We start from the raw sequence: 12134 nt of genomic DNA on the forward strand, positions 1-12134 counted from the left end.
ATTGATTACAAAAAGTTCTGTGTATTTTTCTTCTTTACATAGGATACCATAAAGCACAATATATTTTTGCACAACAATAGCTATGTTCATCTATGAACAAAACTCTCCTATAACTGCTTATTTTATTCATATTTGGAACCAATACAGGAAGGTAAAGAAAAGAATAGAGGAGAAAGACAAGTAGAGGAGCAAGGAGGTGAACGAAGTGAGATGTGATATGGTAGTTGAATGAGAAAGAAGTAATGTTTAAGATGTGGAGGCTGCATTTCCACTCTCCATCCTCAATATTCTTTTAAAAAATTTCATTTAAGTTATACAAGTTTCATGTATTTCATATATACAAATTTAGAAACATAGTAATACTTCCCTCCCTACCCTTCCTCTCACCCATGTTCCAACTCTTCTTCTTTCTCGCTCTCCCATTCCCACTCTTAATTTTTACAAAGATTTACTTTCAGTTTACTTAATGAGCATTAAGTTAATCCTACACAAAGTAAAAGTGTTCAAAAAATAATATAAAGAAAAAAACAATCCAAAACACTTTTCCTCAACAGCAGAGACAAGGGCTGTAAACAATCATTGAATTTCAAAATGTCTGTTTCACTTCAATACATTACATTTTAGGTACTCTATTAGTTACATCAGATAACGGAAAACATAAGATATCTGTCTTAAAAGCTATTATTAATGATGAAATTAAAGCTTGATTGTATTTTCACAGAAACAAAGTTAAGAAAGTGTGATGATTTAGGTATCTATAAGATTCAGCAGTGACAATATTCTGGCACTGTTTTTTAGGAAAAAGGACCAGTATTTGGTTGTTCATTGAAGACCTGAGCCTTTTCACACATTTGCGCCTTTGAACATGTAAGCTATCATGCTTGTTGGAACTCATTTCCTCATTCTTGGACTCAACATGAACCTAAAATATTAGCTGCTTCATGAAGCATGTTCTTCTCCAGTCGGTAGCTTTTTTTAACCACTTTATTCATGTATGATTGGCATTCAAAGTACTGCAATATGAGTACTTAGTGTTTACAGTTTAATAAGCTTTGAAATAAATATACAAACATGGAATCATTATCACTATCTGGGTTATAATTATATATATTTTTTCAAAACTTTTCTCCTGCATACTTTGTTTATTATTATTTTGTGATGATAGAATAATTCAAATAAAATGTGCCCTCTTAGCAAAATTTTAAGTATACAAAATAATGTTGTTAACTAATGGCAATTTGCCGTGCAGTAGATCTCTAAGACCTGAATAATTGAAACCCTGTCCCCTTGCCCTGAAACTTCTCAGTTTCCTCTGGGTTTCCACAATAAATACTTTGCACACACTTCTATGTTAATGGTTCTCATTATATTGACATTATCTGTACAAACATGCAACAGATGCTTTGGGGGACTATTCCTATACTCCTTCAACACTGTAAGACACTCCTTCTACCAAGTACGGGAATGTTTGCTTGTTGATGACTTCCAACTGTGTCTCTCTCCAAGAACTGCACTCAGCTAAATGAGATTGCCTTGCCCCCTTCCCCAGGGAATCCCACATCCAGTAACTGTTTGATGTAGGAGTACAAAGGTTTGGCCCAGTGGTTCCAATGGGAATAACTCTGAGGGAGGATTCAAGCTTTGGAACTCCCTTGGGGAGTGGCTGAGTTTACTGTTGAACTGAAGTATAATTCAATTTCATCTTTTGCCTGAGCTGCTTCACTGTTGGAACCAGAGCACTCTATTAAATCTGATGCATACATATCTCTGATTACTTAAAGAAATCGATCTTAACCACGTGACTGTCTTTACCATTACACTGTATTACTAGAAAGAAAAATAAATATTTCCGTTTTTTCCATAGAATTACTCATAACTTGCTAACTTTTTTTAGGTGTTTTCTGTGGCTTAGGAATCATCATATATAATTTTTATAAAAACTCTTGAGATAGATAATACCTTATTTCAATGGTTCCAAAATCCACTAAGAAGTGCTTCGTAAATCTGTAATGGCTATTAGGGATTAAAAGGAAACAATTATGTAACAATAGTATATGTCCCTATAATTACATAAGAACATGTACTTTCACCTTTCACCTTTGGTAATTTTTGTTGTATATATAACTGTATTCCCTTTGTATTTTAATTAGCACTCAAAATTATACACATTTATGAAGTACCAGGTGATATTTGGATGTACATATACATAGTGAATGTTTATTTCAGTATGTCTACCTCCTCAAACATTTATCATTTCTTTGCTTTGAAAAGATTCAAAATCCTTTCTTCTAACTTTTCTGAAGTATGTAGTATATCATTGTCTAGAGTTACCCAACTGTGCAACAGAACATCAGAACTCTTTTCTACTCTCTGTCACTAAGTATGCCTTGACTAGCATTTCTCTATCCATTGTTTCATCTGTGCTCTCCCCAGCTTAGGTTAACTATTTCTCCACTCTCAACATCTATGAAATTAACTTTTAAAAGGAAAGGCCTCCTTCATTTTCAGTATAATCTTCTTTTTAAAAATTTTATTTAAGGTACAATTTTCATGGATTTCATATATGCAGATTTAGGAACATGGTGATACTTCCTACGTCACCCTCCCTCCCATCCATGCTCCAACCCTTCTTCCTCCTCTCCTATTTCCACTCTTAATTTTTATAAAGATCTATTTTCAGTTTACTTTACACTCGTAAGATTAACACTACACTAAGTAAAGAGTTCAACAAATAGTATGAAGAAAAAAACACTGTTCCTCAACAGTAGAGACAAGGTTTGTACATAATCATCGAATCTCAAAATGTCAAGTTCACTATAATAGATTACATTTTAGACAACATAATCTTCTAAATTTGTTCACCCCTTAGGAATAATCAATACTCACTTACATTACCAATTCAAGTTTAGGAATTTGAATTATTTAGTAACTTTCAGATTATCATCAAAAATTAAATGCATGTCTAAAAAATCAGAGTTTTACTTCTTTTTCTGTATTGTGAGACTGATACAATGTATGACTAAATGGAAACTATGCTTTATTGACATTAAAACACAGCATCTAAAAAGCAGGAAATTTGAATAGATTGATATTAACCTTTCTGAACTTAGAAAATCTAGTGTTGTATTTTAAGATGCCTCCTCATTTTTGCTTCCTTTAATTAGATTTCCTGGCATGTAGCAGTCATAACTCAACATAAACACAAGCACATCTCATTTTAGTATTGAATTATTATAGTATCACTTTAAGGATATTTAAAACAATGATTAAAATTCAAATTTAAGTAAAATTGCTTCAATAGTATGTGGTGATATCAATATAAAGGACTCAAATGAAATACGGTTTGGATGAACAGGTACTATCTATATTTTGTTGGTTCTACATGTATGAGCAATAACCAAAATGTCAAAACTCAGTCAGAATATCAAGATTACTCAGACAAGTGGCTGTAAACATTCAATTAGCATCACTGTTATATGCATCTTAATTTCAAAAAAATTATAATGTGAAAATATTTTATGAGATGAAACAGCAGTAGACTGAAGTTTGGAGAGATTAAGTAACCTGAAGTCACACAGTCTGTAAATGACAAAGCTGGCATTGGAACCCACATTTGTCTGATGCTAAAATCAATGCTCTAATGTCCTGTATAAGGTCTAGACTTATATAGGATCAATAAATGAATAAATTCATAGATCTAAGAATATTAACCTGAGGTATCCAAGACACAAAGACATCTGAACATATTTCAGTTTATTCTATTGTAATGTTTAAATTTAACTACCAATAATATTAAAATACAAATGGCATGTTATAAGACTAGAAAACGGATATTAGTCTGATAACATAAAGAAGAGAATGAAAGGTGATAGCTTTAATCTTTTTTTTTTTTTTTGAGACATTGAGAAATGTGGGTTGAACCAAGAACAATTTGACAGGCTAAGCAGAATCTTGTGGAATACAGAATTTTGAGATCTACTTGTAATTGTTAATATTCAACTAAAATCTTGAAAACTAATGTGTTCACTGGGAAACTTTGTTGGTCAAGCAACTTTCCTAAGTATATTTTTAATACATTAGTCATGTCTAAAAGTTAAAAAAAAAACAATCATCAGAGACTAATATGAATTCACCTTTAGGAATTTAAAAGATATTCCAGCATGAAATGCATAGATGAGGGTCCTTAGGCAATGACTTGTTTCACACTGTAGCAGATTATATTGCTGGCATTAATCAGGCATGTGTATCACAATGCCTTGTACAACTGCTTAAGGCCTTGGGACCTTATTTACAAAATGCATGTATGCTTTTGGTTGGCACATTTATTATTTTACTCATTTTAAGTACTTATCACTGAACAGACATAGTCTCTTAGTAGAATTGTTTTATTATTTTAGCATGGATTTTATTTTTTCTCCCCACTATGCTATGTAACACCAGGAACTTACAAATACCATGAATTTCAGTAGTGATTTTTTTTCAGTAGCCATTTATAAAAAAAGATATGTTTTGCGATTCCAAAGAGGTCAAAGAAAATAGATTTGTAGTCTCATTCAACCCTATTAAACTTTATATTCCAAATCAGCTATTTCCTATGTGAGAACTTTTGATGGCATTTACCAGGAATGCAAACATTTAGTGTAGGGCTTAACATGTTGGTTAGGAGGCCTATGACTAGTAACTCTGCTCCCTGATTCCAACTTCCTTTTAATATGGACCTTGGGAGGAAGATTTCTATTGTGATTCCAGTTTTTGGCTTCAGCCATCACCATCTTTTACATGCATTTGAAGAGTGAACCGGCAGACAGGAGTGCCCACTCAGGTCTATCCATCTCACTCTCTATCATTTATATCTGCCTTACTCTGTATCCAAAAAATCTGAAAATATTTAAAAATGCGTTTATCAGGATCACTTACTTGGTCAGGAATATTGCATAAGAGCATGTGTGTCCTTGGGGTAAGAAATAATGTTAAATATTTTATGATACTGTAAAAAGGTATATCTGGAGATTATTGTTATTTACCATTATTGATACCTTTAGTATAAATAAACTAAAATATGATATGGAAAAAATAATTATTTTCATATAATTGCATATGAATTAATCAGTGAAGTATATACTAACAAATAAACACATTGAGGAGGGAAGGCATCTGGCACAGCAGATAAGATGCCATTTAGGAGAGCCACATCTCTTATTGGATGCTTGGGTTTGAGTCCTGATTCCACATTCCTACCAATGTGTACCCTGGAAGGCAGAGGGTGATGGCTCAGGTGGTGGATCCCTGCCTCCCACTCATGTGGAGGACCCAGCTTGAGTTTCTGGTTCCTGGCTTAAGCTTGACCCAACACTGACTGTTAGGGGCATTTGAGGACTAAACCAGTGATGGACGGACGATCTCTCTCTCTCTCTCTCTCTCTCTCTCTCTCTCTTTCTTCTTCTTCTTCTTCTTCTCTTTCTCCTCCTTCTCCTTCTTCTTCTTCTTCCTCTTCCTTCAAATAAAATAAACAAAAATTTTAAGAAGTAATTTCCCTCTTCAACTCTTAGCAGGATATGCTTTCTCTGTAAAGCATGAGATATACATTAATTGGTTGTGTATTCCTGAATCTCTTGTATATGATGGATTTAGGATATAGCATAGTGAGCTGACAAGTGCAAAATATGGAGAAGTTAAAGAAAAATGATATATCCAGCTATGGGTAAAAGCTATCTGATATTAAGGTTTTAAAGAATAAATTAATATCTGTTTTGTTCAAGACTTTTCTAGAGTATAAAGTTAATATCCAATAACAAATTTTAAACACACATAATTAAAAAATTATAATGGGAAAAAAGACAGGGAGAAGAAGTTTATAACTGTAAAGCTGTATAGTTCTGTATACATTCCTACAGACTTACTTCTCTTTTTAAAAAATATTTATTTATTTATTTGAAAGTCAGAGTTACACACAGAGAGAAGAGTCAGAGAGAAAGAGAGAGAGAGAGAAAGAGAGAGTGAGCGAGCAAGCTATTTCATCTGCTGGTTCACTCCCCAATTGGATGGAGCTGCACCATCTGAAGCCAGGAGGCTGGAGCTTCTTCAGGGTCTCCTATGGGGGAGACCATCTTCTACTGCTTTCCAAGGCCATAGCAGAGAACTAGATTGGAAGTGGAGCAGCTGGGACTTGAACTGGTGCCCATGTGGGATGCCGGTGCTGGAGGTAGCAGCTTTACCCACTACACAACAGCACTGGCCCCCAGAACTTACTTCTAAGGATATAATTTAAAAACTTGCCATGGGACCCCAAATCCCATTAAGCTGGGTGGTAAAAATGCCATCTTAAGGGGCAGGCACTGTGGTGTAGCAGGTAAAGCCACCACCTGCAGTGCAGGCATCTCATATGGGCACTGGTTCGAGACCCGGCTGCTCCACTTCTGATCCTGCTCTCTGCTGTGGCATGGGAAAGCAGTAGGAGATGGCCCAGGTCTTTGGTACCCCGCACCCATACAGGAGACCCGGAAGAAGCTCCTGACTTTCAAATAAATAAATAAATAGATCTTTAAAAAAAATGCCATCTTAAGTGTTAAGGTGATCACATTAAGTGTTAAAGTGAGCATATAGATAGGATTAAGTGCTAAAGTGATCATAGAAATAAGATCTAGTGCCTGGTAATAATAATAGAATTAAAAAGGAGAGAATGTGCCAACATGGGAAGCCATTAACACAGCAGACTCATAGAATGACAATTGCTATAAGTAGCACTCTGGTCTCAGAATTAGCCCTTAAGTCTTCCTGGTCTGGCTGAAAAGTCCATGAGAGAATTTCAGGCATGGAAATCTATGACACTGTGGCAAATAATGTCCTATATGAAGGACCTTGGTGAGTGAGCCCCCAATGGAAAAAAGTGGCCATCAAAGAAGGATGTAATTTTCTCTGAAGGGAGGAGAGAACTTCTATTTTGCATATGGTCTTATCTAAGTACTGATGGAGAATGTGGATTCAAAAGGCTTCCATAGTTTAGGTAGCTCAAGTTAAGAGCTTCAGGTGATCACTGGCTTCATACATAAGAGTGTTAATAGTTATATAAACAACAGGAGTCCCTGTGCACTAACTTCCCATAGAGGACCTCTGTCCTAAATGAGTTGTACTATGAGAGTTAACTGTAAGACTTGTTCTCAAACAGTTTCTTTTTTTTTTTTTTTTTGGTGTGTGTGTGTGTGCGCACAAATTGTTGAAATCTTTATTTAGTATAGAGTTGGTCTTCTGTTTACAAAGCTAATTAAAAACGAATCTTAATGGAGAATGAGACTGGGAGGGGAGAGGGAGGAGGTGGAGGGATGTGGGTGTACTTATGAAATTCGTGTTCCTTAAGTAAAAGGTTTATTTGGGAAAATAAAAAAAATTTAAAAATTTAAAAATAGAAATATTTACATTAAAAAATAAAGAAAGGGAATGGGGATCACCGAACATTACACAGGGTCACAGGGACACTGCTATCTGCCATTTCCTTATGTGATGGGGAAAAAAGTTGCTTCCCTCTGGGCTTAGTCATCATGCCATATAACTAAGAAAAACATCCTGTATTATCACCATCCAACTAACATGAACTTAACAATAAAAATCACTCAAATTCCTGAAAGACTATATATCCATTCTCAAAATCAAAGAATAATTTGTAGAGGTTCAAGAACACATTATGAATCTTTTTACTGTATTCTATGTTTAGGCTAAATGATAGCTGTGAGAAAACTACATTTTCATTTTTTTAAATTAATTTTAACAGATTCAATATGATTTGTAGATACAAAATTAAGAACATAATGATATTCTCCTCTTCTCTCCTATCCTTCCCCTCACATCTTCTTTCTCTCTACCTTTCTTTCTGTCCTTTTTCTAGCATTTGAGATAATATTTTAAATTTATATTACAGAAAAAATAATCTCATTGTTCAAGCAAACACCAAGAATGTTGGAAGAATCAAAATCAGTATAATTCTATGTGAAAGTGCTACCATAATGAAAAATGGAAACCATGAGCTGTCCAGATATTAATCAGTACATACTTATGTCATCTATTATCAAAAATATCTAAAATAGGAAGTAAATGTCTCTTTCTTCCTCCTTTACTGAAACATAATTAACAAAAATTGTATGTTGTTGTTAAGGTATACAACCTGATGTCTTGATCTACATTTACATTGTGAAATAGTCACAACTTGCTAATTAACATATCCATCACCTCGTATAGTTACCACTTTATTTTCTTATATTTGTGGTGAGAATACTTAAGATCTGAAACTTTTTATTATGAGATAATTATAGATTCACAAGCACTTGTAAGAAGTAATACAGAGAGATGTCATTAATCACTTACTCAATTTTCCCAGTAGGTGCCATGCACAACCATAGTACAATATAATAACCAGAATACTTATATGCATAAAGCCAAGATACAGACAAATTCTCTCCTTGCAAGGGCTCTTCATACTGTTCTTTTATATCAAATCCATCCTTAACCCCTCCTTAAATCTTGACAACTAGGAATCTGGTTTTCACTTGCCCCCCCCCCCCCCAGCTTAACACTTTGGAGACCCATTCGGGTTGTCTCATGAATCAATAGCTTGTTTCCTTTCACTTAGTATTCAACGATATAGGTAGAGTGATGTTTGTTTAATTAGTCACTGTTGAAAGACATTGCCTCCTTTACCTATTTTGAGACTTTTATGAAAAGTCTACCATTAAACATTCTTGTACCGTTTTCTTTTATGAATATAAGCCTTTCTCTGAGATAAATAAATGCTTAAGGGCACAATTGCTTGGTTACATGGTAATTGCATGCTTTTTTTTTTTTTTAAAGAAATGGTAAAAGTTTTTATTCATTGATTATTACATTTTACATCTCCACTAGAAATGTTTGAGTGATTCAACTTCTCCAAATATTCATCATCACAGGGTGATATTACGGTTTTTTTGTCTTAGCCCTGTGTACATGTATAGTAATAGATCGGTGTATGTTTTAAATTTTCATTACCCTAATGGATAAGGCTGTAGAACAAATTTTCGTGGACCATCTTGGTAGTCCCTTTGTTGAAATATCTATTATGATCTTTGAAATATTTTTAATTATTTTAATTATTTTTCTGTTGAATTTTAAAAAAATTTAAACTTTATTTCAAACTTTATTTTAGTTTTAAACTTATGAAACAAATATTGTAAAGTAGCATAAAAAGATCCCAAATACCTTATATCTAACTTCCTCAATTGTTAACATTTCATATTAGTCTAATATATTTATCACAATTAATAAACCACATTTTTTCATTTTATTTGAAAGGTAAAGAGACACACAAGGAGAATCAGAGACAGACAGAGAAAGACCTTCCATCCTTTAGTTCACTCTCCAAATATCTGCAAAATCTGGAGTTGTGTTACATGGAAGTCAGGAGCCTGGAGCTCAATCTATGTCTCCCATGTGGGAGACAGGGGACTGAAGTACTTTAATTATTACTGCTGCCTTATGGAGTGTCCATTAGCAGGAAGCTGGAATGAAAAGTAGGTCTGGACACAAACAAGCACTCCAGTGTGTCAACCATTGCACCACATACCCATCTCTCCCATTGTGTTCTAAGAGTTCTTTAGATATTTTTGAGAGTCTTTCTTTGTTGGATTGCAGTTTACAATTGTTTTCTACAAGTTTTTAACTTGTCTTCATTGTCTTGACATAACCCTTTGAAGAACTAAAGTTTTTATTTGGGATGAAATCCAGTTCAAAAACTTTTCCTTCAAGGGTTGTATTTTTGGTGTCAAAGAGTTTCTTCATATTTGCGAAATCTTTCAAAAAATACCTCAGCCAATTTGTTAGGGTCAGTATCAAAGTTGTAAGCTATATTGAGTATGTACACTTGATGTAATGTGATGAAAATTGTACTTAATCTCTGATTCACTCTATATACAACCCACTCCAGTCTTATCAAGAGAAAAGCATTAGACAAATTCCATTTCAGGGACTTTTTACCAAATACATGTCAAAGTTTCAACACTGTCAAGTTTAACCCAAGCAAGTAAAGTCCAGAAGAGCCTAAGAAGACATGATTATTCTTGTAATATGCTATGCCAGATAGGACTGTGGAAAAGGATGTAATAGGTAAGGACACTTGACTGCTACGTGTAATAGACTATGGTGGCTGGGATTTTGGGACAGAAAATAATATGTAAGGGAAGACTAAGGACATCTAAATAGCACATGGACTTTGATTAATAATAATTTATCAATTTTAGTTGTTTAACTGTAGCAAATGTACTCTACTAATAAAATATTTCATAATCAGAGATATTAAGTATGATGTTATGAGAACTCTGTATTGCCTTCAAAATATATACATAAGTATAAAACTCTTCTAATATGAAAAATTTATTTTAAATGCATATTTATCATTTTTTGTAAATTGACAATTTCTAGATACGATAAACAACACAAGAACTGTTCTAGCACTTAGTGGAGCAGGATCTGAGATTTTCTCAAAAGGAAACATAGCTAAGTTTTAATAGTTGCTAAAATCATATAAATTTGGGCCAGTGTTGTAGCATAGCATGTAAAGTCCTTCCCTGAGATGCCAGCATCCCATATGGTCACAAGTTAGTGTCCTGGTTGCTCCACTTCCAATCCAGTTCCCCGCTAATGGCCTGAGAAAAGCAGTGGAAGATGGCCCAAGTGCTTGGGGCCCTGCCACCCATGTAAGAGATTTGGTTGAATCTCCCAGCTCCTGGCTTAGGCCTCACCATTGATACCATCTAGAAAGTAAATGAGTGGTTGGAAGATGTCTCTCTCTCTGTAATTCTGACTTTCAAATAAAATAAATAAATCTTTAAAATTATATGATAAATAAAATTCCTTCTCCATCATTCTCTCTACTTTCATGTATTCGAGAAATCTACATTTAAAAATGAAAAAAAGTATAACTTAAAATAGTAGTGCTATTTAATATGCATTGCTTTTTATGACGTGAGATTGTTTATAACTGGCATAGATGGACTAATATCCTATGAGCTTTAAGCGGTAGAGCCACTAACCCACTAACAGCTATCCATTTCCAATATATGTAAGAAAATCGACCAGTCTCTCTTAAGGGACAAAGACTTGTGACTCCAAATTGCTTTAACTAATAAAATGTAATTATACCATTCGCTTTATTTGCTTTTTTAAAAAATCTCTATTTACTTATTTGAAAGACTTACAGAGAGAAAAGGTGAGACAGAGAAAAAGAGAGAGAGGGAGAGAGAGAGAGAATCGATCTTCCAGCCACCAGTTCACTCCCCAAATGGTTGCAAAAGCTAAGGCTGGGGCAGCTGAAGCCAGGAGCTTGGAACTCCAACCTGGTTTCCCACATGGGTGTCAAGGGATGAAGCACCTAGGCCATCTTCTGCTGCTTTCCCAGGCACATTAGCAGGGAGCTGAGTCAGAAGTGAAACAGCTGGGACTTGAATTGGGGGTCATACAGGATGTCGTAACGAGAAGTGGAAACAACCCTCTGTGCTACCACACTGGCCTCAATAGTTTGTAGGGAAGATATACCCAGAGAGTTACTGAGACCTCCTTCTTCTGTTGGATGATATTCATGATTAATAACTTGTAGAAGCATAAAAGTCTTCCAAATTAATTGCTTCCTTTCTATTCTTTTTTTTTTTTTTTTGGACAGGCAGAGTTAGACAGTGAGAGAGAGAGACAGAGAGAGAGTTATAGACAGTGAGGTAGAGACAGAGAGAAAGGTCTTCCTTCCGTTGATTCATTCTCCTAATGGCCGCCACAGCCAACGCTGTGCCTATCCGGAGCTAGGAGCTGGGTGGCCGGGTGCTTCCTCCTGGTCTCCCATGCGGGTGCAGGGACCCAAGCACTTGGGCCATCCTCCACTGCCCTCCAGAGCCACAGCAGAGAGCTGGACTGGAAGAGGAGCCACCGGGACTAGTACCCGGCCCCCCAACTGGGACTAGAACCCGGGGTGCCGGTGCCACAGGCGGAGGATTAGCCAAGTGAGCCATGGCATTGGCCATCCTTTCTATTCTTTAGTTATAATTTTGTTTTTCTTTGGAAAAAATATGCAGGTTCCATGATTTGTTTTATAGAAGTAAACACAGATGACATCAGGCTAAGTTTAT

At 35.1% G+C, this 12134-nt stretch overlaps 1 long non-coding RNA gene across 1 annotated transcript in view; it reads right to left on the reverse strand.

The window, feature by feature from the left end:
- Positions 1-4040: 4040 nt before the first annotated feature.
- Positions 4041-12134, reverse strand: part of LOC127483285 (uncharacterized) — a 74620-nt gene continuing 66526 nt past the window's right edge. The window contains exon 3 of the long non-coding RNA XR_007909421.2: positions 4041-5494. This is a non-coding gene — a long non-coding RNA (uncharacterized lncRNA). The remainder of the gene's footprint in view (positions 5495-12134) is intronic.

Source organism: Oryctolagus cuniculus, chromosome 8 (assembly GCF_964237555.1).
Source record: "Oryctolagus cuniculus chromosome 8, mOryCun1.1, whole genome shotgun sequence".
Classification (NCBI taxonomy): Eukaryota; Metazoa; Chordata; class Mammalia; order Lagomorpha; family Leporidae; genus Oryctolagus; species Oryctolagus cuniculus.